Source organism: Heptranchias perlo, chromosome 3 (genome assembly GCF_035084215.1).
Source record: "Heptranchias perlo isolate sHepPer1 chromosome 3, sHepPer1.hap1, whole genome shotgun sequence".
In the NCBI taxonomy this organism is placed as follows: domain Eukaryota; kingdom Metazoa; phylum Chordata; class Chondrichthyes; order Hexanchiformes; family Hexanchidae; genus Heptranchias; species Heptranchias perlo.
Genome location: NC_090327.1, coordinates 19,636,630 through 19,663,580, shown reverse-complemented (window position 1 = coordinate 19,663,580; position 26,951 = coordinate 19,636,630). Strand labels below are relative to the sequence as shown.

At 42.9% G+C, this 26,951-nt stretch overlaps 1 protein-coding gene across 4 annotated transcripts in view; it reads left to right on the top strand.

The window, feature by feature from the left end:
* Positions 1-26,951, top strand: part of arhgap28 (Rho GTPase activating protein 28) — a 185,377-nt gene that overhangs the window by 82,647 nt on the left and 75,779 nt on the right. Inside the window, exon 1 of one of the 4 annotated variants that reach the window (XM_067978422.1) lies at positions 5,151-5,213. The exons of the other annotated variants lie outside the window; for them this stretch is intronic. The gene's annotated coding sequence lies outside the window, so the exon portion shown is untranslated. Of the gene's footprint in view, positions 1-5,150; positions 5,214-26,951 lie in introns of those variants that run through there. 4 annotated transcript variants of the gene reach the window in all.

The window sequence follows — 26,951 nt, the reverse complement described above, 5'->3', positions numbered from 1 at the left end:
CTGCATTCGATACACTTTTTCCTGCTTACACATGGGTAGAAAAACACCAAGACAAATTATGGAAACAATGAAACTGTTTCCGTACTTTCCACACCATGTGCTGAATCATGCGTGTAATTGGGAAAATATTGATCCACTGTTGTAATGTAACATTTACATGACTTACTGTTCTGTTTATCTCATTATTATTTCTCTTTTATCTATTTTCTTCCTATTGTTCTCTGCTTTCATAATCTCCCACTCCGCGTTTCTGTTCATTTCTCGATCCATATTTTCTGTAGGCATTTGAAAAAAGATGTGAAATTCAGATTAAAATTTCTGTATTTTGTTTTGTCAGAATTTGCTGTGCTGAAATACTAACGCTCACTTGCATGCTTGAAGATGTTCAAGCAGTTCCCCTTAAGAGATGAGTGATCTTGTAGAATAGTGATCACATTTCTCTCCAAGACTGGGGAATATATATATATATATAAAAACTTAAATTATCAAGAATTTCTTTTTAAGACACTTCACACATGTCGGGTAGTGTTGGTGTCAAGTCTGTGTCAAGTCTGCAGCACTTGTGAGTTATCCAGCCGATGCCACTCACTGGTTCATTGTTCGTAGACCAGGCGTGCATTCTTAATCTATAAGAAGTAATAAAATCCATTTACGCAGGATATTGGGGGCAGAGCAAGTTTATATATGTCTATGAAATATCAACAGGCATCAATTTACATTATTGTTTTTGAATCACTAACATAGTATTCTTGTCAAAATTGGTTTTAATTTTTAATTCTGTTATACTTTTATACATACTGACAAACAGCAGGGATTGGAACTAATTGAAACCCCAACGCCCTTAGAATGGAATAAAATTGACTAAGGTAACTTGAAAGCCTTGGCTCTACACTCTAGGGCATTTGTCACTGGGTATATGGAAAGCAGGAGCAAATATTTATTTTTCAAACATACATTTATCTTTCACCAAATGACCAGATTATTTGGTCATTTATCTCATTGTTGTTTGTGGGATCTTGCTGTGCGTTCATTGGCTGCCATGTTTCCTTACATTACAACAGTGATTACATTTTAAAAGTACTTTATTGGCTGCAAAGTGCTTTGGGATGTCCTGGGGTGATGAAAGGCACTGTATAAATGAAAATTCTTTATAACAGCTGTAAGAGGCTTAGTTTTCCTTTAGCTGTAAGAGTTGATTTTGTTCCTCCATGTGGAAACAAACAAATGTGGGGCAAAGTTTGTGCCCATGGTGCCCTCTTCCCCATTTAATGTTCTTTTTTTCCTCTATATTTAGCTGCTGCATTAGGGTTTGAGTCATATGTTGAGGAAAGGGAAAATCGGGCAAAATGGACATTTGGTGAAACAGCAACACCTGTATGTAATTCATCACTGTCGCCAACATGCAAAGCATTCTAAAAATATAATCACTGATAAGATATGAGTGAACCCTGGGTTGACATTGTACATTCCAAATTATTGTGAATTTGATGGGTGAAAGTTTGGTTGTTGGGATTAGGTATATTCACAATGTGTGCACTGCAGTAATGGAACCTTCAGCATGCTCATATGTATAGTGTGAATGTGTCTATGGATATAACTTGCTTTGTGTATTTACACTTGATGGTAATGCACAAAGCATATATGGCCAGATGCAAATAAAGAGGTTTTAGTTTGGGTTATCTCCTTATTGTAGGTTGTGTTAACTCCTTGTATTGGGTTGTGTTAACTCCTTTCCCTTGTTAACCCACAGGTAGCTTTTTACCCACCTGTGTGTACTGAGTTTTTAACTTAAAATAAATGGTCGGCATCCCATTGGAATGGGAATCCAGCAACACAGCAGAGCTTTTAAAATGTGGAAGAAAAGTTAAGAATAATGGGAGGACTGGTGTTCAACTCCCACCCTCAATTTCTGAACACTGCCTGCAAAATGTGCATGGATGCCATTTGGATTTATCTGCCACTGAGGCAACAGCCATTTCAAAACCTTCGGGCCCCTGAAATTCAAGCAGTACAAACCAGCAAGTAAGAAAGGTAGCACAAATAGAACTGAGTTACCTGGGATTCGTGGGCTAGATTACCAGGGCACGAGGAACAATATTGACTCACAGACTGCAATATGCACAGCTATTTTAACACGGAAAGGAATTTCACATGAACGCATCAACACCTCCATTACTAATATTGCACCGCACAATCCTAATCCCTTTGACTTTTTCATGTCAGACAAAAGAAAAGTCCTTATTAATGGGAGGATTTGGTCAGTGCCATTGGAGTTTCTAACAGGCTTCCTGGAACAATTCTTGCAACACTCTATCAAGTGCAAAACTAGATTGTTTATGCACTCAAAGCATAGATAAAATGCTTTGGGTGTGTGTGTGTTATGTCAGTCTGTGATAGATCCTGACTACAGTCACAAAGGAAATCCTGTGAATAAGATAGACCCCTGGATAGTTTTAATTACATGACATGACTTCTTTCATCCAATAATAAATCCTAACTTAAATCTGCTGGGTTGGTGTTAAGTTTGTTGTCTGCGGATGTTCATTGCTCTTAGAACTTTAGAATCTCACATTCCAGACTTGGTGTGTTTCCAAAATAGCAATCTTATACGAAGATATGAAAATGACGATAGGAAAAGACCATCTGGTCCATCTTACTGCAGTTATACAGGGCCTTGATGAGACCACACCTGGAGTATTGTGTGCAGTTTTGGCCTCCTTACCTAAGAAAGGATATACTTGCCATAGAGGGAGTGCAGCGAAGGTTCACCAGACTGATTCCTGGGATGGCAGGACTGTCATATAAGGAGAGATTGGGTCGACTCGGCCTGTATTCACTCGAGTTTAGAAGAATGAGAGGGTATCACATTGAAACATATAAAATTCTGACAGGGCTAGACAGACTGGATGCAGGGAGGATGTTTCCCCTGGCTGGGGGGTCCAGAAAGAGGGGTCACAATCTCAGGATATGGGGTAAGACATTTAGGACTGAGATGAGGAGAAATTTCTTCACTCAGAGGGCAGTGAACCTGTGGAATTCTCTACCACAGAAGGCTGTGGAGGCCAAGTTACTGAATATATTTAAGATGGAGCTAGATAGATTTCTAGACACAAAAGGCATCAAGGGGTATGGGGAGAGAGTGGGAATATGGTATTGAGATAGAGGATCAGCCATGATCATACTGAATGGCGGAGCAGGCTCGAAGGGCCGAATGGCCTACTCCTGCTCCTATTTTCCATGTTTCTTTGTTTCTATCAAGCCAGTCCCATACGTAGCATCATGATCCCCAACCCCTCCCACACCAACAAGCAGCCACATAATCTCCTGGAAGAGGCAAAAAAACCCACATTTAAATAGGCTTAAATGAAGAAGGATGGGAGAAGGCTGGTGTGGAGCATAAACGCCGGCATAGACCAGTTGGGCTGAATGGTCTGTTTCTGTGTTGGAGATTCTATACGACCCTAGGTTAATTCAGAGGAAACAATCTTGAGAAATTCTTGTCCAACCCTCGAGGTTTCCAGGAAACCACAATGACTATGAGGCACATCACCCAATATCCCACCAACCTTTCGTTTGCTGGTTGCACAGATCCCAGTTTGAGTTCAAGGGACAGTTTATTAGTAGTTTGTAATTCGTTTGTCATAGAGGTTGCACAAAAGGTTTGAGCTAATTATCCTGGCTACTTGAAACTATCTTGAGCCAGTATGATAGGGGACCTAGGAGCACATGCAAATAGCGGGCCTAATGCTGGCCATGGACGCCTCTTTTCCTGGCTTTATTAATATGGTGGACTGCGCACTTCCGGTGTGGAATGTGCCCATGCGCGCTGCTTGGCGCCCATTCTACGAATGTAAAACAAAAGCGGTGTCAACCAATTTCTAGGCCAATTAGTGCTGAAGTTTGAACAGTTTTATTCTGTGGACTTATGTCCACTAAGAACAGGATTGAGACTGTCTGTGGTCATTTCACTATTTTTTATTTGTTCTTTGGATTTGGACAATGTTGGCAAAGCTTCATTTACTGCCCATCGCTGGTTGCCCCGCAAAGGCGGTGGTGGTCTTCTTCTGGAACTGCTGCAGTGCTTGTGGTGTTTCCATGATAGTGATAAGGAGGGAATTCCAGGATTTTGACCCAGCAACAATGAAGGAATGGCACTATCATAGAATCAAAGAATGATAGAGCACAGAAGCAGGCCATTCAACCCATTGTGCCTGTGCTGGATATATACCCAAGTCAGGATGGTGTGTGACTTGGAGGGAAAGTTGAACGTGTTAGTATTTCCATGATAGTTGACCCTTATAGCCTCAAAAGCGAGGAGACTTTCATCTCTTCAATGTGGACTGGATTTGAACTTAGAGGTTAAACCTGCATAGTTAAATCTGCAGCACCATCCAGTTCCCACCACAACAAAATGTAATGAGAACGAATAATGGGAATGTTGTAAGATCTGGCAATGTTACCTACTTGCTTACTTTAAAAATGAAAGCTTAACTTTAGTCCAGACATTGAAACTAGTGTTTTTCAGGAAACTGCATGGAATTTTTTGACAGGGCTTGAATGTGTAATAATGGTGTACTGTGCAGGCTTAACTGTTTCAATGCCCGTTGCTGTGTAGATTTTTAAAATGCCTTTCTGCAATGATATATCTACAAGCTGAATAAAATTAGTCAACAGAGGTCATCACTAAAAGAAAATCGAGTGACTCAGAGTTGGCTACAAGCTCCAGCAGATTTCTGCCAGCACTCTTGTCTGATGAGAGAGAATTTTCCCCTCATGCTGATAGTAACACTATGTTGACGGGAGCCACTCTGTTGGAGGTTGCAGCTGACTGTGAATCAGTTAAGGTTTCACATTGAATACTGACACATTGCCTTTTAATTCACTGGCAAAGAGTAGAGTGAGCTACTTTTCTCTTTGTGCTGAACACATGTTTTGTTTAGTAGCTTCTAGTGTTGCATTTCAGGGGCTGCCGGGTTCCGTGGGCACTTTTTATGCTCTAAGCTCTTCCCCCAGTTTATGTTAATGAGTGCATGGCCCAGAGCCAAGCTATTGGCTTGAGACTGACAAGATTCTATTGGCTTGTCCTGGACTGGTCGTAAGAAGACTGAGTGATGTTAAAAGACTGAAGAAACTGGGATTTTCGGCTTTGAATGGAGGTGAGAGAGGACCTTAAAGGAGTATATAAGATAGAAAAGGTACAGCACTACTTCAAGGTAAGACAGTGGGACTATAGGACCCAGACTAAAATTAATGAAATGTCAATTTAGGACTGGTGTCAGGAAGGACTTTTTCACACAAAAATTGATCAACAATTTGAATGTGTTGGGCAGTGGAGGCCAAAAAAACCTTAGATTCATTCCCGATCCAGTTGAATGCCATGATGTGGTGACTGTAAGTTTTCTTTTTAGATGATCTAATTTGAACAAGATGTGCATTTGTCTTGAAGATATAAACTATGTGCGTCTGTGTTTTAATCATGCATAGTTCCCAAAGCCAGTGGTTAGGAATATCGAGATAATGTGCATGCCATTAGAGTAGTATGACAATGATTTTCACCCTTTTTCTCAGCCCTCTCCATGCCACATCTTACCCTCTCTCTAATAGGGTTGATAGGTAGTGACCTACTCCCAGGTCTCTGGCAATTCCTCCCTGTAGCTGGGTCCTGGAGATACGATGTGTCCAGGGAGACTTGACTCTGATTCACCCCCTTCCCCTGGACGTATATGTTCAGCTTCTGTTTGCCAACTCTCCCCGAATTGCTCAGCGAAGATTGAACACTCTTGGTGTAGGGAAACATGTTGCATCATGGAGTGGTGCAGGGTACTGGAGCACTGCCTTGAAACAATGAATTTATGCATTAAATAATTTCCCCACGATTTGAAAACTAAACAAAAATTTAAAAAGAATGTGATAAAGAATGTGAAAAGAAAGTTGCTTTGAGGAGCTAAACAAAAATATTGGTGTGGATATTTCTACTATAACTACAAGACTAGTAGATAGTAATACAACTCCTATCCTACAACATTCGGAGGTTAGGTTGACCTGTTTAATTAGCATGGCTCTGTCTGAGTATTTTCCTTTTTATATGAGGCACTCTTTGGCACAGTAATGGATTGAGGGAGGAAGCGAGAAGCACTAGAACCTGACTGATGGGTGCCTTGGGGCATGATGTGACTTTTTTTTTACGAAGCAGTTGCAGGTCAGCCCAGAATCTTCTTACAGTTTAATAGATAGCAGTGGATTACTGAAACACGGTCGTTAGATTGAGCAGGCATTAACAGCTTGCATTTGTACTGTGGATGCCGGAAGCAATAAAATGGCACCTCAGGAGTAATTTATAATATCATCTCAAAGACAGCTTTACGGTGAAATAGTACAACTTTATGAGCCCCTATGTGGGTACCTGAAGATTTGGTTTGTTAAGTGATTTCCTCTTCCTTTTCTTAGGTGCCTAACACTGCACAACATTTCTAGGCACTCCTAATGCAGCTCTGTTACAGGCACGTGACTAAGGATAAGGTTAACGTCTCCTTCTATTCCCCACCTCCCCTCTGTGTAAGGTGCCTCCGAACCTTTCTGCATGAATGTTCTGGTCTGACTTACAGTCATCATAGATTTATTTATGAATCATAATTTAGGTGATTTTAAAGTCTATTTATTATTGCTATTTAACTAGGTTTTTTTAAAAATAGAAAGCAAGCTCCACCTCCCCTGATTGTATAGTTCATTGGGTCAATTGAATTCCATGGTGTGGCACTGGACCGGCGAACGCTCAGGGTTCATCTCTAGTTTGTGCTGAGTTAATGGTCTTGGTGAGGAAGTGTCTGGTGATGTGTCAGTTGACTTCAATGTCCTTGGGCTGGGGTGGGGGGGGGAAATTATCAGGGTTTCTCCTCCTGATTCTTATGTATTAACCCCCCACTAGAGCAGCCCAATCACATGGTCTGGTTTTGCAACCCAGTAATTTTCTTGATTGAAAACCAGAACTAAAAGCTCAGCATTCTGACAGCACTTTGGCACTCTGCACATGTACCATCAGGCACAGAGCACAAATAGTCGAATTGCTTGAACCTGCCACTCAGTGGCATGTGCTACAGACTGTAGGAGAACGGGAGTGGGGGAGGGCACTGTGTTTGTTCAGAGGAGGCTTCCCCAGATCCCCGATGCCATCAATGGAAGCAGGGTGTTCTGGGGCAGGCTGTGAGACACGATCAACGTCAGGCCCGGGGAGAAGAATCACCACCTTCAGCTAAGGAATGGGTAAGAGGGATAAAATCAGAAGAAATATTAGGGGAAAACAATTGTTACACCCTTGTTCAAAAAAAGGTGTAAGGATAAACCCAGCAACTATAGGTCGGTCAGTTTAACCTCGGTGGTGGGGAAACTTTTAGGAACGATAATCCAGGACAGAATTAACAGTCACTTGGATGAGTGTGGATTGATTAGGGAAAGCCAGCAGGATTTGTTAAAGGCAAATCATGTTTAACTAACTTGATAGAGTTTTTTGATGAAGTAACAGAGTCGATGAGGGCAATGCAGTTGATGTGGTGTATATGGACTTTCAAAAGGCGTTTGATAAAGTGCCGCACGGTAGGCTTGTCACCAAGATTGCGGCCCATGGAATAAAGGGGGCAGTAGCAACATGGATACAGAATTGGCTAAGGGACAGGAAACAGAGAGTAGTGGTGAATGGTTTTTCGGACTGGAGGGAGGTGTACAGTGGTGTTCCCCAGGGGTCGGTGCTGGGACCACTGCTTTTCTTGATATATATTAATGACTTGGACTTGGGTGTACAGTGCACAATTTCAAAATTTGCAGATGACACAAAACTTGGAAGGGTAATGAACAGTGAGGAGGATAGTGATAGACTTCAAGAGGATATGGACAGGCTGGTGGCATGGGCGGACACGTGGCAGATGAAATTTAACACAGAAAAATGCGAGGTGATGCATTTCAGTAGGAAAATTGAGGAAAGGCAATATAAACTGAAGGGCACAATTCTAAAAGGGGTAAAGAAACAGAGAGATCTGAGGGTATATGTACACAAATCGTTGAAGATGGCAGGGCAGGTTGAGAAAGCAGTTAAAAAAGCATACGTGATCCTGGGCTTTATAAATAGAGGCATGGAGTACAAAAGTAAGGAAGTTATGTTGAACCTTTAGAAAACACTGGTTCAACCACAACTGGAGTATTGTGTCCAGTTCTGGGCACCGCACTTTAGGAAAGATGTGAAGGCCTTAGGGAGGATGCAGAAGCGATTTACTAGAATGATTCCAGGGATGAGGGGCTTTAATTACGTGGATAGACTGGAGAAGCTGGGGTTGTTGCTCTTGGGACAGAGAAGGTTGCGAGGAGATTTGATAGAAGTGTTCAAAATCATGAATGGTCCAGACAGAGTAGATAGAGAGAAACTGTTCCCATTGTCGGAAGGGTCAAGAACCAGAGGACATAGATTTGAGGTGATTGGCAAAAGAACCAAAGGTGACCTTTTTACACAGTGAGTGGTTATGATCTGGAATGCACTGCCCGAGGGGGTGGTGGAGGCAGATTCTATCATGGCCTTCAAAAGGGAACTGGATATTACTTGAAAGGAAAAAATTTGCAGGGCTACGAGGATAGGGCGGGGGAGTGGGACTAGCTGGATCGCTCTTGCGTAGAGCCGGCGTGGACTCGATGGGCTGAATGGCCTCCTTCCGTGCTGTAACCCTTTCTATGATTCTAAAAGATCTGGAGTTGAAAATAAACTTAAAGGCAAGGGGATGACAGAGATTTTACACCACTGATTATTTTAACATTCAGCTTCATTTTGTGAAAGAACAATCACTGGTGGTAAAAAGCACATTTTCAAATGTATTGCTGCTTCAAGGCCTGAAAGTTTCTCTCAGGGAGAGAAACCATTGACTATAGAGAATAATCATATCCACTCGTGAATTCTAAAACAGAGATGTCATTGGCAGGTTCTCAATTTCTGTTCTGAACTAAAGGATTTGATAGGGTAGATAGAGAGAAACTATATCCTCTGGCGGGGGAGTACAGGACAATGGGGTATAATCTTAAAATTAGAGCTAGGCCATTCAAGGGTGATGTCAGGAAGTACTTCTTCACACAAAGGCTAATGGAAATCTGGAATTCTCTCTCCCAAAAAGCTGTCGAGATGGATAGATTTTTGTTAGGTAAGGGGATTTAGGGATATGGAACCAAGGCGGGTAAATGGAGTGGAGCTACAGATCAGCCATGATCTAATCGAATGGCAGCACAGGCTCGAGGGGCTGAATGGCCTACTCCTGCTCCTATGTTCCTAACTCAGATAATAAAACTCAGCTATTCTTACTATTAAAAATTTGTTTAGTACAGTTGTTCCACGGATGCAGCACGTTCATTTGTTATGTTCGTAATCTCCAATGTATACGGTAGAGTCAGTCTACACCAGGAGTGTTCAAACTATGGCCCACAATCTGGATCCAGCCCATACATGGAGCACCTCTGTCGGCTCCTCCTACTCCCCCGCACTGTCACTTGCTTTTGTGATTGAACACCGCTGCACACTGTAGGCAGGAATTCTCACAACATCAGGGATTCTGATCCAGTGTGCAGCAGCACGCAATTGGCTGGAGCAGCAGGAGGCAGGAACTGGCAGCAGTGCTGAGGAGCCATGCACTGCTGTAATGACAAGAGAGCGTCAACATAAAACTGGAAGGGAAGTGGGTGGGGGTACAACAGTGTGAGTTTGAAATTGGAGGAGGGAACAACAGCGCCAACATGAAATTAGAGGGGAACAGTACCAGCGATTGGGGGAGGGGGGTGTGAAGAAGAGTATACATTGTACCAGAAAGAGAGGAGGGGTAGAAGAGAGCTAGCTTGAATCAAGTGGTATGGGAAGTGCCAAAGTATGGGAATTTCTCCTGAACTACCCGGCTCCGTAGCCATAACTGCCTGAAGTGTGGTGGAAATCCCGTTTACGTGTATAAATGGGGTTTCGGCCACACTTCTGGCAAAGTTATGGTGGGAGCAGCTCTGAGCAGATTCCAGGCCAAAGTACCGAAAGGATGTGAAAGGGGTAAGAAACCCTGAGTAAAGCTAAGCACATGCATTATTCATAAATTCTTAGGATGCAAAATTCCAATGGGAAAGCAAACCATTAAACCCTGATGCACAGATAAATATGAAATCACTGAATTTCTGCTGTGCCTGATGATCTAATGGATTTCCACAGAACATTCTAGTTAGTCACAGTTTTAATACACATGGAGGTCTTTAGGAACTTTCTAAGTTGTTACCTAATAGTGTTTCACCCTTTTTCTTTGCTTGACCAAATACTCAGCTTATATCGTCATATTTATTCTAAACAATACTTGAGTATTTATGTGAATTATTATTTACCATTTGGTAAGAACAATCATAACTCCCAAATGTATTTTAAAGTGGAAATTATGGAGGTTGGATCTAATTAGTTTCCACTCAGATAATCTGTTCAGTTCTTGGCCAGACAAGATGAAAGCATATACGGTATTGTATTAGATTGAGGGATTACCATGTATAGTTAGTCGAAGGATGTTCAGGGAGATGTTACTTCTGTAAGCTAGTTTAATTTGTCCTCTATTCTTCATATGGTCACTTTCATTCTGGTTAGATAGGAAGTGGTTAACTACAGATAACAGCATCTGCTTCAGAAGCAGTTGACGTAATCTGGTAGACTCTGTGGTGCAATGTAGGTTTTATTCTTTTAGGTTTGGTCACCAAGAGCTTCTTGCCCTCGGACCTCTGATGAAGAGTTAAAACCAGCTCTTGTTTTTTTTTTGTGGAAAAAACTCCCAAAGGAGGTAGTTGATTCAAGGTTAACTGGCATCTATAAGAGGGACCTCAGGAAAAAATGATGAAAAATAAATAGTTTTTAATGGCATGTGCCCAGTACTACACATAAAGCTGGACTGATACCTGTTGAGAAGTGGGATTGAAGGTTGGAGATATTTAACAATACTGTCAGGGAAGGAAATTAGTGTTCCCTAAAGTGAGGGATCAACTGGTGATGTGGGCAGGAAGTCCAAGATAGAATAATCATAAATGGGCTATGGACTGATTGGACTAAATAGGATGCATAGGTTTTTTTCACTTTGGTTTTCTTATGTTCATTTTTACATTATAAAAGTCATTTAATAGCCTGAGCATTTAGTAATAAATGAGAGTATTAAATTGACCTGAAATCGATGTGGGAATATTTTACTATAGGGGCATATTTATACAACAGGTACTGGATGGAGATCAGTATCTATTTAGACAGACACAGAAGGAGCAGAACCAAGTTATACTGTCAGCTCCACATCACTCTCTAGTAATTGAAAAACAGAGCTCTGCTTGCTTGCTAACTGGCGATGCCAGTAAAACTTTAATACAGTGTAATCTTGTTATAATAATTGATGTGACCAGTAACCCAAATGATCAATATAACTGCTTGATCATCTCGATCCCCATGCGTTTTACTGCTCAGTGCTGCCAGGCACTTTAAACAGTTGATTAATCAACAGCTTTCCTACTCCTGCCATCCTCTATTTTTATTTAATGATATCGATTTGTTCCCATTCATTTAGAAGTGCAGCTGTTTAAAGTACCTGGCAGCAGTGGGCAGCCCTGCAGGTCTGCTCAGGAGTCCAGCACCTTTCTTTCCTTTCCTTTCCTTTATTTTGTTCCTTCTTTTCTATTAAAAAAAAGAACCATCAGGAAATTCAGCTCCTTACTAATGTTAAAAAGTTTTTAAAAATTACATTTTTTAAAAGTCTGCAGAGGGCCCCCTGGGGAATTTTTTTAAATTTCGCTTTGCACGAACAGCCACACTGCAGCCGGTGTGAAGCTGAAACAGTGCAAGACCAAGGTGGTCTCAAGCCACTTGCCTAAACTCGATTCAGGTGACACTGCACCCAAGTTATGTTGAACAGTTTGCCTCAATGGGAAGCTGAACCTACTTTGCATTGGCACAGATGATGCATAAATGGGCCTATTATTTAACTTCAACACACTAAGATTGTGAACTTTCTACAAAACCACAGATATTACTAAACTATTAATAGGATACCATAAACATGACTATCAGATTTTAATTTGTGTGAAAATTTCATCTGACCAAACGACAGAGGAAAATACCACTGACTGATTCTATTGTTGGGAACAAATAAACAGTAGCATTAAAAGAACTGTAAAAGTAGGGTCAATTCCACGTTCATCATCCAGGGTAAATGTGGGTAATTAACAGTGACTAGCCAAAGAATGAGTACAGCTAAGGTTAGTAGAATCCCAAAGGAGTTTGAAATATCGCTGTAGATTTATTTTTAAACTCCGATAGCCACAGTGCAGTGTTTCAAGGATGTTCAAGATACAGTGAGGAGTGTTACAGGCTTTTGAAAAGATATCCTTTTTTTATTAGGGGAAAGGAATAACTTTACAATAAAAACGAAGAGATAAAAAGGATTAACTGCAATAAAATCTGAAATAAAAACAGAAAGTAAGGGAAATACACAGGTCTGTCAGCAACTGAAATGTTTTGGGAGTGGACCTTTCATGAAAGATTTACACCCAGAACATGAACCTTTTTTTTCCCCTTTACACAATGCTCCTTAGTTCCAGAATTTTCTTTCTCTATTTCATGATGAAAGTGAAGTTGTGCGCTGGACATCTAAAGGATATTAGACTCTGACCAAAACCTTCACCTCGAGAACTGGTAAAATGATGAAAGCCTGAAAATTTAAAGCATGAAATTCCTTTGAACCCAGCCCTAAATTGGCTTTATGCGCCTGATTTTATTTCACCAGAGTTCACGATCCTTTCACATACTGTGAAGGGGAAAAAAAGGATCATTTTTTATTTCGAACGCAGAGCTGCAATCCATTTGGACCTTAATGAAAACCATTTAGAAAATCAAATTGTGCAGCAGCAGTGAAATACAAAATAAAGTAAGTAAGTGTGCAGGGCTGGAGCCTGGTCCTGACTTTAGCAGCATTTTAGTGTAATTGGACTGGAGAGAGTGAGAGTAGCAGCTGCATTGTAACACACAGCTATTCTGATGAGATATACTGGATCCCATTTAATTTGCTTATGCTGTTGATGAAGGACAAAGGCCTTACATACAGTGTCTAAAGGGCCAGTGTTTCTGATGAAGTGCTCTTATGTTAAGGAAACAGTTTAGTGGAACCCATGGGAGCTGAGGCTAAATCTGTTTGATTAAAGCCGAGGTCCATAAGGGCGTGAAGTGTGCATTATAAAAGCAGCCCAAATACTCACTCAAATGGAGAGACTCTGGCTCCCAGCAATTCTGAAGGTGACTGCAAGGGAGGTCTGTGCATCTGCCTTTTATCAGTTCTTTTACTTCATTGTGTATATGATTCTATATTTAGGATTAATTCATTTTGGGAAATGTTGATGTTCATTATATTAAAAACGTAACAGACTCATCCTAGAGTACTTCACACCAATGATCTTTTTTGCAGTTTCCTGTATTATCCACATTTTGAGCATTGTGTAACAAACTTTAAAGTCAATATTAAGATTTTTAATATTTGTTTTATGTGGAAAATTACAAGAAATTATTTATTGGGGTTGGAGATCTTCATAGTGTGAAATTTGTTCTGTTATCCTATGTAGAGGGATATTTGGGAGTTTCAGTTTTTCCGACAGATAGTTGGATTGACTGTCTTTTGGGACAAGGTTGATGGAATATTAATGGTGCAATAACCCAATGAAATAAAAAGAAGTAAGTAAGAGAGAAGAGTACATCTTGTGGAGTACACACCTGCTCTCAGCTGCTTCCGCTGGTTCCCATCCTACCAGAGGAGATGGAGTCTGTTTAATATCCATTCAATTTGAACCGCTGTTTAAATTTCAAGTACATGATAATTATTTTAATCTGGAAAGTTCCATTTTAGCATTGGTTGATATGTGTATCGGAAATAGTTTACGATGCTTCTGATTGTTCCCAGCTCATCTGTTAAATTTGACATTTTATTGACTGTGTCCCATTATTCAAAAAAAATCTTGCTGTTTTCTATTTTCTAATTTGAGTTTGGATTGAACCTGTACGAATGTCAGGATTCCACATTTATTCAGTGCTGCTATTAAGATGGCCGATAGAAACAATGTGCTAATTTCTGTAGAAAGTGAATGGAATTGACTGAAATGTGTCACAAATATATTTTTGAACCTCACTGAAGTAAGTCTACAGTCAAAGTTGTATGAATCTTCAAAAAGGTGCTGGATATGGTTTGGTTTTTGAATGGGCTGGAGGTTATAGAACAGGTAGAAAGTGAGATGGTCAAATATTCCACAGGGCACATGATTACTGTCACGCCAAAGCTCGTAGGTAAGAGTGTCAGCGGAGGGCAGCAGGCCAGCGTTGAACAGTGGAGATGTACGCGTGATGACTATTCTGGATTGTTTTTCAGAATCGGAGTATTTATACAGGGTATTAAATAATTGGGGAGGAATCCACAATAGGATAGATTACATGTTATGTGGAAGGAGAAAGCTTTATAGAATCATGGAATCATAGAAAGGTTACAGCACGGAAGGAGGCCATTTGGCCCATCGAATCCGCTGGGCCAAGTGACCTTTTCTTATTCCATTCTTTCTTATGTTCTTAAGAATGTTAGGGCTGAAAGAAGGAAGTCAAAAGATTGGGACAAAGTATTATTGTTAAAATAAAGCTATGTAGATAGATATACTCCTCATCAAAGGGTCCATTTTGAGATCCTAGTCCTGGATTTTACACTGCTGTTTTGTGAGTAGTTAGACAAACGTTAGGTCCCACGGGAAACAGCTGTTTCTTTGCCATGTTGGGAAAATAGATCAGATAGACAATTAGGTTCAAATCATCTGAAATTAATGTGAAAAAAAACTTGAATTTATAGCACCTTGCCACATCTTCAGGACGTCCCAAAGTCCTTCACCTTTAATGAATTACTTTTGAAGTATAGTCACATCTGTTATTAGACAAACACAGTATTCAATTTGTGCACAGCAAGTTCCCACAAACAGCAAATCGGCTGAATGACGTGTGAGTATCAGCAGGCTATTCTCTGTAGGATTTATCATTTTACATCGGCTTGTATAGAATGTGATCATTTATCATTTAGCGTGTCGGTGTAATCAGGTGGAGGTGGGAGGTTGGTGTTAGTGGTAGGAATATCTAGACAGTGGCTAGAGTTTCCAGCTAAGTACATTTACTTATTTGGCAGGAAATAATGTAACAAAGCAGATAAAAGTTATAATTCATTTCGCGTTAACTTCTCAGAAATAATCACTTGTGAGTAATCCACTTAGGTGTTGGTCAGAGTTTTCAGGCACGCTTATTCTCAGCGAGGAACAAACCCTTCTGAAATCATGACCACCTGCTAGTCACGTTGGGCACAGTGGCAAGTTCAGACTGCGATGTAGGCTGTTTCTGCATCTGCTGTGGCATCAACTTTTGTAAGTGTTTTTCTCCTCTGCTTTGTATTTTACCTTGCCTGTCTCCTCATGGGAAAACACCTGGGCTCCACTCGATAGCATTGCTAAGATTGGAAGAATCGCTGAGGGTGAATCTAGGTCTACCACCCTGTAGCAGCCCAGCAATGTGGCTGTGGTTTTACCCCCAATATTCTCCCTTTTTTCTCCTGAAGACCATGACTCTTGCTGGGGGTTTTGGCTTAGCCCCTCTAGCTGTCATGTTAAGTACCTTGACAAAGTCTTCAGGTGTGAGTCTACACCGAGAGTGCTGTTAAACTATTCTACTATCGGGAATATCATGGCTGAGCCTGATCCTGCCCTCACCTAATATCCATGAACAAAAACTTTCCAGCGAGGATCACTGGATTGTGATCAAGAACCTTGTTTGATTTTCTTTTTTCCCCATCCCTAGGTCAGAGGCAGTACATTTTAGAGTCTGTAATCACCTGTCATTAAACACAACATCAAGTTGTTGCCTCTTTGTCAGACTGGTAACTCATCTTCTAAGAAAGTTCAGTAGACAAGAATTCCTCTTTAAATGGCTAACAAAAGCCTGGATAGGATGCAGGATAACATGAGGCAGGCAGGGTGAAAAAACAGATTCCTGCTTTCAAATAATAACAGCACTGTGTGACTCTGTGCTTCCTTGGTGGAATGAGATTTGTGCTAGCTTTAGTGCAGAAGTCAGATGACAAATTTTCCGGCTCTACTTTGATCCCATCGCTGTGATGTGGAAATAAATGACCAAAATAATTGTGACTGAAAGGAGTAATTAGGCCCCTATTTTCATTTTCTTGTTTCATCTTGATTTATAATAGTGCTCCAGGAAAAAAAGCTCTGAAGGATAGAAAGGCCAAAAGTGCTGAATGGAGACCCTGTCCTGCAACAGATACAGACTCAGTAATGCCCCAGCTCACTACAAGATACAGAGATAAAATGATCAGTAACATTATTTAAATAACACACAAAACACCTTTTTTAAACACTTTAATAACAACGTGATAATTGCATTTTAAAAAAATACTGGTAATTACATATTTTGTTAACAACTTGTTAACATACTGAAAAACTGTTCTCACTGAGGGAGGGGGTGGTCCCTTATATAATCGGCAGTGAAGTATTAAGGAGCTACTGTTTCTTGCCCACTTTATATTACAGAACTTCTGCAAGTAGAAATGGTTCTCTAGTTTGCTGCAGCCATTTACACTGCGGGTAGATTTTACAGAATGGGCACAACACAGAAACAACTCGGTTATTTGAACATAGGAACGTAGGAACAGGAGTAGGCATTCAGCCCCTCGAGTCTGTTCCGCCATTCAATGAGATCATGGCTGATCTGTATCCTGACTCCATATCCCTTAATACCCTTGGCTAGCAAAAATCTAGTGATCTCAGATTTAAAATTATTAATTGAGCTGGCATCTACTGCTTTTTGTGGGAGAGAGTTCCACACTCCTACCACTCTTTGCGTGAAGAAGTGTTTTCTAATTGCTCTCCAGAATGGCCTGGCTCTGATTTTAAGGTTACGTCCATTTGTCCTAGACTCCCCATCAGCGGAAAACGTTTCTCTCAATCTACCCTATTAATTCCTTTCAAGATCCTAAAAATCTCAATCAAATCACAATCATGACCTCCACTTCTGGCCCCTGGTCTATCCCTGCCGGCTAGGGAAGATTTGACAGACCAGTAGTATGAAAAGAACGTTGTTGGCCAATAGGACTGAGCTGAGCACTCAGTCCTCACACAGCCAGAAGCTTTTTGCCTCTGCTGCTGAGGAGCAGATGAACACCACTTCTTGAGTCAGTTCTCCTCTCCTCTCAGCTTCATTTTGCTTAGCTCCTCCCCTCTCTGGAAGCATTAATACTGCCTCATTTACATTGCAGAGCTGCCACTGAAACTGGTGCTGTCAGCCGTGTAGGTACTGCAATATAGAAAGGTTGTTGGCTGGTGGGGAGGGAGAAAAGGAGAGCACACATGACACCATGGCCTAGAAATTCGAACGCATCCATTTTTGGGCACGCGGGGGTCGCAGGAATCTATCTCTGCGTCTGAATGGATAGGCCCGAAGTGCACCTGATATTGGGCCTTGGGCCTCATTATCATCGAGCAGGCAACACGCCAGCAGCGGCCCCCAAGTAAGTGGTTAAAGGAGATTGGGCGGGGTGGGGGAGGAGTGGGGGGGTGGGGTGGTGATCCGGTAGGGCAGAAGCCGGGAGTAGGGAGGGCAGAGGCCGGGATCGGGGTGGGGTAGCGGTGATGATTGGGGAGGGAGCGGTGGCCGGCAGCGGTTTGCGTGCTTTGAATGTGGGGTTGGGAGGAGCACTCCTGCTCCACATTCAGGTAAGAATATTTTAAACACTTACCTTGTCAGCCAGCATGGATTTGTTAAAAGCAAATCATGTCTGAAAAACTTGATTGAGTTCTTTGATAAAGTAACAGAGAGGGTTGACGGGGGTAATGTGATTGATGTGTATATGGACTTTCAAAAGGGGTTTGATAAAGTGCCACATAATAGATTTGTTGCCAAAATTGAAGCCCATGGGATTAAAGGGGCAGTGGCAATGTGGATACAAAATTGGCTAAGAGACAGAAAGCAGAGAGTAGTGGTGAACGGTTGTTTCTTAATTGGAGGGAAGTATACAGTGGTGTTCCCCAGAGGTCGGTTTTAGGACCACTGCTCTTTTAGATACATAGTAATAACCTGGCCTTGGGTATAAAGGGCATAGTTTCAAAGTTTGCAGATGACACAAAACTCGGAAATGTAGTAAACAGTGAGGAGGATAGTAACAGACTTCAGAAGGGCATAGACAGACTGGTGAAATAGCAAATTAAATTTAATGCAGGCACGTGTGAAGTAATGCATTTTGGTAGGAAGATTAGGCAATATAAATTAAATGGTACAATTTTAAAGGGGATGCTGGAACAGAGAGACCTGGGGGTGCACATACACAAATCTTTGAAGGTGGCAAGACAAGTTGAGAACGCTGTTAAAAAAGCATATGGGATCCTGGGCTTTATTAATATAGGCATAGAGTACAAAAGCAAGGAAGTTAGGCTAAACCTTTATAAAACACTGGTTAAGCTTCAGCTGGAGTATTGTGTTCAATTCTGGGCACCACACTTTAGGAAGGATGTCAAGGCCTTGCAGAAGGTGCAGAAAAGATTTACTAGAATGGTACCAGGGATGAGGGACTTCAGTTATGTGGAGAGACTGGAGAAGCTTGGATTGTTCTCCTTAGAGCAGAGAAGGTTAAGGGGAGATTTAATAGAGGTGTTCAAAATCATGAACGGTTTTGATAGAGTAAATAAGGAGAAACTGTTTCCAGTGGCAGAAGGGTCGGTAACCAGAGGACACAGATTTAAGGTAATTGGCAAAAAAAACAGAGAGGCAACAACTTGTTATGATGTGGAATGCACTGCCTGAAAGGATGGTGGAAGCAGATTCAATAGTAACATTCAAAAGGGAATTGGATAAATACTTGTAAAGGAAAAATTTGCAGGGCTACGGGGAAAGAGCAGGGGAATGGGACTAATTGGATAGCTCATTCAAAGAGCCAGCACAGGTGTGATGGTCCAAATGGCCTCCTTCTATGTTGTAAGATTCTATGAAAACAATGCACAACTCTCTCAAGATCTGTACCTTTAATAGTCAGACAAGGGTCATAATGCACAGCACCAAAAAGTTGAAAGTGAAGGAGAGAAGATGAGGTAAATCAAATAGTAATGGTAAGGTGACGTCAAATGTAGCTTTTAAGAACCTGTAGATTGTGAAAGGAAGGGAAGACTGAGATTGGAACTTAACGTGTCGCGAGCCGCTGGTATGAGCGATATGTGTGGTGCAGCCCATTGCTGCTCCTGATCCTGTCATTGAGTGACAATTTTTAGAATTAGGGGAAGCTAGATAAGTAAATTAGGGAGAAAAGAAGGCTATTCTGTTAGAGTTAGATGAAGTAGAGTGGGAGGAGGCTTATGTGGAGCATAAACGCCAGCATAGACCAGTTGGGCTGAATGGCCTATTTCTATGCTGCAAATTCTATGTAACTTCTCATTTCTAGCTGTTGAGGACTCCCAGTGGCTAAGTCAGAAAATTAAAAAACATTAGCCCTCAAATTACGGGATATTAGCTTATGAATGATGAAATTTCTCTGCTATTTTAACAGATATTAACCAGTTTCCTCAGTTAAATATGGATGAAAGAATTCCATACCAACACTGTAAGCATCCATATGCCAATATTCACAGAATATAATTTCATGCTCATGGAGTTTCTAAACATTTATCTCACATTTTTCCACACCCCATATAACTTGTTATGGTGCTGTGTATCTGGGTTTTATTTTTGTGTTTATAATAGATATCTTCCTCTCCTGAAGACAGTGAGTCATTTTGGAATATAGTTCCATGGACACTAGCGTCTTTCTGGCACCTCACTCAGGCACTTACTCTTCAAGTGGGCGCCTAGGATTAACAGTGCAGACTATTTGACTGTAATCATCATCAAAACTGAGCCTGATCCTCTCTTAACCAGTTCTGAGAGGTCATTGGATCGCAATCAGGAGAGGAAACCCGGACTGATGTTTATTAACTCCTCTAGCCTGGAGATACTGATACCCAGTTTAGTGCTCTCACCATTGCCCTGAATGAAGTCATTGTTCTATTTTTAAATCACTAGAAATCAAAAGGAGACACCATTGCCCAGCATGACAAACCGCAAGCATTAAATCTGTCAAGGATTGTAGACTGAATGTGTCGATATTTGTTAGCCAGTGGACAGGGTTGTCAACACAATGGCGAGTGGGATACTTTGAAGGTGTGGCAGAGAGGGGAGAAGGGGCTAGCCTGGTGGTAATCCTGCAGCTGCCCATGTGGTGTCTCAAATAGCTGCCCAGATAATCATTCCCTCACCACCAATTTACTCTAAATTCTACTGTCTGCATTCCAAAGGCATGAGGCTGAAGGACCTGCATTTCAGAGGCTGTGACACGCCTGCATCCCTCTTGTGTCATTTCTTCACAACATGAAAACAATGATAACTTTTTTTGGTGAACAGTTACTGTAGTCATGAAGTACAGTATACGTGGGTGAAATGGGCAGACACGTGTCAGATGAAATTTAACGCAGAGAAGTGTAAAGTGATCCATTTTGGTAGAAAGAATGAGGAGATGAAATATAAACTAAATGGTAGAATTTTAAAGGGAGTGCAGGAACAGAGAGACCTGGAGGTGTATGTACACAAATCTTTGAAGGTGGCAGGACAGGTTGAGAAAGGGGTTACAAAAAGCATATGGGATCCTGGGCTTTATTAATAGAGGCATAGAGTACAAAAGCAAGGAAGTTATGCTAAACCTTTATAAAACACTGGCTAGGCCTCAGTTGGAGTATTGTGTTCAATCCTGGCCACCACACTTTAGGAAGGATGTCAAGGCCTTAGAGACGGTGCAGGAGAGATTTACTAGAATGGTACCAGGGATAAGGGACATCAATGTGTGGAGAGACTGGAGAAGCTAGGGCTGTTCTCCTTTGAACAGAGAAGGTTAAGGGGAGATTTATAGAGGTGTTCAAAATCATGAATGGTTTTGACAGAGTAAATAAGGAGAAACTGTTTCCAGTGGCAGAAGGGTCAGTAACCAGAGGACACAGATTTACTGTGATCGGCAAAAGAGCCAGAGATGACATGAGGAAACATTTTTTTACGCAGCGAATTGTTATGATCATGAGGGAATTTTTAATACGTATGTATAATATATAGTGGTCATGCACTAAAGTCCTCTCCCAGTCCGCACTGCCGGCTCTAAGATGAACTTGTGTGGGGTGACTACTAAATAAATCAAAACTGTTGCTGCCACTCACTCTGCTTTGCCTGTCCCAGCTTCTATCACAAGATTAAAAAAAGGAGAGAAATGAAGGTGTTGATTCTTGCTGGGATTTGGTTCCATGGACATCTGTCCTTCAATAGCCAACTGGCCATTCTTTATGTGTGAGCATAAACAACAATTGTTTGCAGGTAGGGAGGAAGGGTGGAAAAGAGGGGCTTCACAGTTGAGCACAATTTTGTCTTCACCTTAAGTCACCACATGTGCACTTCTCAGCAAAAGTCACTGGATAGAATCATAGAATCATAGAAGTTTACAACATGGAAACAGGCCCTTCGGCCCAACATGTCCATGTCGCCCAGTTTATACCACTAAGCTAGTCCCAATTGCCTGCACTTGGCCCATATCCCTCTATACCCATCTTACCCATGTAACTGTCCAAATGCTTTTTAAAAGACAAAATTGTATCCGCCTCTACTACTGCCTCTGGCAGCTCGTTCCAGACACTCACCACCCTTTGAGTGAAAAAATTGCCCCTCTGGACCCTTTTGTATCTCTCCCCTCTCACCTTAAATCTATGTCCCCTCGTTATAGACTCCCCTACCTTTGGGTATGGGATAGCGGTAAGGAGTCACTGGTTAGTGGTGAGGAGTCACTGGATAGCGGTGAGGAGTCACTGGATATTTTTTTTTATTCGTTCATGGGATGTGGGCGTCGCTGACGAGGCCGGCATTTATTGCCCATCCCTAATTGCCCTTGAGAAGGTGGTGGTGAGCCGCCTTCTTGAACCGCTGCAGTCCGTGTGGTGACGGTTCTCCCACAGTGCTGTTAGGAAGGGAGTTCCAGGATTTTGACCCAGCGATGATGAAGGAACGGCGATAGCGGTGAGGAGTCACTGGTTATTGGTGAGGAGTCAGTGGTTAGTGGTGAAGAGTCATTGGTTATTGGTGAGGAATTACTGGTTAGTGGTGAGGAGTCACTGGTTAGTGGTGAGGAGTCACTGGTTATCGGTGAGGAATCACTGGTTATCGGTGAGGAGTCACTGGTTAGTGGTGAGGAGTCACTGGTTATCGGTGAGGACTCTGTTGCAGTCACATTGGTTTATCTTAGAATATTACAATAAACAGCTGATGGGAATGTTTCTATTTATAACAGTTGTTCCTAAAAAAAGAAGCCAACACGCGCGGACCCTGCATCGCACAATGTAGATCACGCTGGGCACTCAGACTGCTGGAATTCAGGAAACCCGAGCCTGAGAGAGGTGGGATTGAGAGATGGGAAAAGGGGCAGAGAATGACTGTATTGTGTGTGTGTTGTGTGTTTTATGTGCCTGTCTGTATGTGTGTGTTGTGTGTGTTGTGTCTGTATGTATGTGTTGTGTGTATATGTTGTGTGTATATGTTGTGTGTGTTGTGTGTATGTGTGTGTTATGTATTTGTGTGTATGTGTGTGTGTTATGTATTTGTGTGTTGTGTGTCTGTATGTATTTGTGTGTTGTGTGTCTGTATTTATGTGCATATGGTGTGTGTGTCTGTATATGTGTGTGTGTTGTGTGTCTGTATTTATGTGCATATGGTGTGTGTGTCTGTATATGTGTGTGTGTTATATGTCTTATATGTGTGTGTGCTGTTTGTTTGTATGTATTTGTGTGTGGTGTGTGTGTCTGCATATATGTATGTGTGTGGTGTGTGCATCTGTATGTATGTACATATGTGGGTGTGTGTATGTATGTGTGTTGTTTGTCTGTATGTATGTGTGCGTGGTGTGTGTGTCTATTTATATATGTGTGTGGTGTGTATGTATGTGTGTACGTCTGTATATGTTGTGTGTGTATCTGTATGTGTGTGTGGTGTGTGTGTGTTTGTATGGGCCCGATATTACCAGGGCTGCGGGTTCTCGGCGGGGGGGCTATCCGCGCCCGGTGAAATCAGTCAGCCACCCGCGCGATCGTAGCCCAATTGGATCCACTTACCTGCTCCTCCGGGTTCCCCGCTGTTGATCTGCGCATCGGGCGGACTGCGCATGCGCAGTAAGATCTGTCAGCTGGAGGAGCTCTATTTAAAGGGGCAGTCCTCCACTGACAGATGCTGCAAGAAATAGGAAAAATTACAGCATGGAGCAGCCCAGGGGGAAGGCTGCTCCTAGTTTAATGATGCCTCACTCCAGGTATCAATACACGGGGTGAGGAGGAGGGGGAGGACAGAGATCTTCCCCCCGGCGGGCGGGAGGAAGCAGCCTGTCTCTGCCACCAGGAAGGCCTGGCTCGAGGTGGCAGAGGAGGTCACCTGCACCACCAACATATCGCCCACCTGCATTCAGTGCAGGAGGCACTCCAATGACCTCAGTAGGTCAGCCGAAGTGAGTACACTTACTCTTTCCCCTACACTCCGTCTGCCACATCACTGCCCTCACCCCACATCTCCTTCTGCACTGCCAACACTACTCTGTCACATCACCCCTCATACCCACTCAAACCTCATCCTACCTGCACTTACTCACCTCGCCAGTACTCATCCCGCCACTACCACTCAACCCAATCCTCATACAATCTCATGGCTCCATCTCATACTCACCCTCTCGTGCATCTCTTTCATGGTCAGCCTCACTCAACCTGCCACTACCTGTGCTGCAGCCACAGGGCATGCATCACATATGTGCAGTAGGAAGCGTAAGGCAAACGTGTCGTGAGCATGAAGGGGATGCACAAGGGTGTCTGAGGGTTTGTCATGGTTTTTACTTATATTGAATTTCTGACCCACTCACATTACATATTATATTGGCACCACTACTGCCAGGTCTTCGCGAATCTTGTCTGGTTTGTGCAATAATGCCCTTTCCTGAGGATCACTATGAAGACCCACAACTGATGCCACCCATTGTGTCACTGCAGAGTCGGTGTAGGTGTATTTGCAGGGCTCTTTTGTGCAGACGGCTGAGAGACGTCGGCGATGTCCCCGGTGGCACCCTGGAAGGATGTGGAGGAGAAGTTGTTGAGGGCAGTGGTGACTTTGACAGCGACAGGTAAGAAGATGGTGCTCGGGCCAGCCAGGAGCAGCTTGGCATGAAGGAGGCTGCAGATGTCCACGACTACATGTCGAGTGACTCTGAGCCTCCGTGTGCACTGCTGCTCAGAGAGGTCCAGGAAGCTGAGCCTCGGTCTGTGGACCCTGTGGCGAGGATAGTGCCCCCTGCGACGCATCTCTCTCTGCCGTAGCCCTCCCTCCTGCTGTACAGGTGGATGTGTCACAGCACTGTGTTGTGGAGCTCCACGTGTCAGAGGTGGACGGCGTGGATGGCGAGGCTGGTGAGGCTGGTGATGCTGTTCGCCCTCCGAGGAGGTCATGACTGCAGCTACGGCGGCCCCCATCCGCAAGATGTACATCTGAGGGGGTCCGCAAGGTAGGTACATGTGTCTGGACCCCGGGGTAAGTGTGCAAGTTTGTGACTTTGATTGTCAGGAGGAGGGTGGTGGAGGCCAAACTTTGTCTCAAGTGACAGAGTGGCCTCCTGCAATGAGTGAGGGCCTCCCCCCACCCCCCTCACCTGTCAAATGGACCTTTGCAGCTGCCACAGGCTGACAGCTGCAACAGGTCCATTTGAACTGGGAGTGTTTCCCCCAGTGTGGGAAACAGTCCCAGTTTGCTTTAAAATCCCACCCCTCCTCCCATAATCCCTTAATCAGGTCAGTTAATGACCTGAACAAGCAAAGTAAATAGCTTCAAGTGGAACCCCGCTGGCTTTAATGCCTGCGGGATTCCCACCAGCGGGGGCTGCGCGCGCACGCTGGCGCGTCAGTGGGGAACCCGGAAGTGGGCAGGTTGGAGTCGGGCTCCTGACCCACTCCGGGATTCTCTGATTTTCGGAGCCCCCCCGCCAGGAACGCACCCGATAGCGGGTGCTAAAATGATGCCCTATATGTCTGTGTGTGTTGTGTGTCTGTGATTGAGAGGGAAAGAAAAAGGCAGACAGAGAGATGGAGGATCAATAGAAATGAGGGGAGTAGGGAAGTCAGAGAAGAGAGAGGAAGAAAAAAGATATGTTTCATGTCGATATGTTAAGAGTGACCAAAGTTACATACAAGTGGAATTTGCATATTGAGTAAGGGGAAAGAAACTTGTACACCTGGTAATGTATTATGAGTCATACAGTTTTACTGATGTGATAGTTTTCACATCGTATTGATTGACCCCACCAATACAAGGACACTGCTGTAGTCCTTGGCTCGTGTTGTCATGGAGGCAGCAGTATGCCGCTGCTCTTGAGTAAGCTACTACGGGAGTCACTCTGAGCAACAGAATAAGAACATAAGAACATAAGAAATAGGAGCAGGATGAGGCCATACGGCCCCTCGAGCCTGCTCCGCCATTCAATCAGATCATGGCTGATTTTCGACCTCAACTCCACTTTCCCGCGCAATCCCCATATCCCTTAATTCCCCCAGAGTCCAAAAATCCATCGATCTCAGCCTTGAATATATTCAATGACTCAGCATCCCGTCCTCTGGGGTAGAGAATTCCAAAGATTCACAACCCTCTGAGTGAAGAAATTCTTCCTCTTCTCAGTCTTGAATGGCCGACCCCATATCCTGCGACTATGCCTCCTAGTTCTAGACTCTCTAGCCAGGGGAAACAATCTCTCAGCATCTACCCTGTCAAGCCCACAAATAAAAGAAAATAAACTTTCTTTAAAAAAATCATTTTTGAAAGCTGTTTTTTCCCTATACCTAAGCTCAGTGGGTAGACTTCCTCCCCAGTGTGGAACTAAGGCAGAAGGTTTCAATCCCAAAGGTAGGGGAGTCTATAACGAGGGGGCATAGATTTAAGGTGAGAGGGGAGAGATACAAAAGGGTCCAGAGGGGCAATTTTTTCACTCAAAGGGTGGTGAGTGTCTGGAACGAGCTGCCAGAGGCAGTAGTAGAGGCGGGTACAATTTTGTCTTTTAAAAAGCATTTGGACAGTTGCATGGGTAAGATGGGTATAGAGGGATATGGGCCAAGTGCAGGCAATTGGGACTAGCTTAGTGGTATAAACTGGGCGACATGGACATGTTGGGCCGAAGGGCCTGTTTCCATGTTGTAAACTTCTATGATTCTATGATTCTATAATCTGTACTGGGTTAACTAACCCCCACGGGGATGGTAGCAGGGGTGCTACACTTGCCCTCAACACCCTTCGATCAGAAAGCGGAAAAGAAATCAGCCAGGGTCCATGCTCCTTCTGGACAATGCAAGTGCAGGTGCGGGATGAGGACAGGACCAGTTTGGGCTGTGGTGAACCATTGGTAAAATAGATTGCCAACACTCACTGGTCTAGGCTCACTAGTGAAGAGTGGTCGCTGGGAATGTGGTACTCCGGCAGCTGTAGCCCATGGAGCCGTATCCTGCATGCAACCAGTGTCTTCGGGAAGTGACGAGCGAAAATTAGAAAAAAAGACGTGCAGCGTCAAATGAAATAATTTAACATTTGGTGCCTGATAAGCAAAGGGAGAGATGGAGAAGTTGGGGAAAGAGGAGGCAGCAACGGGATAGATAGAGAAGGTGGGGAGAGAGGAGATGACAAAGGGATAAAGAGACTAGACAGGAAGAAAAAGGTTAGCAAGTGATAGATAGAGAAGTGGACAGAGAGAAGGCAGCAAAATATACAGATAGAAAAGGGACAGAGAGAAATATCA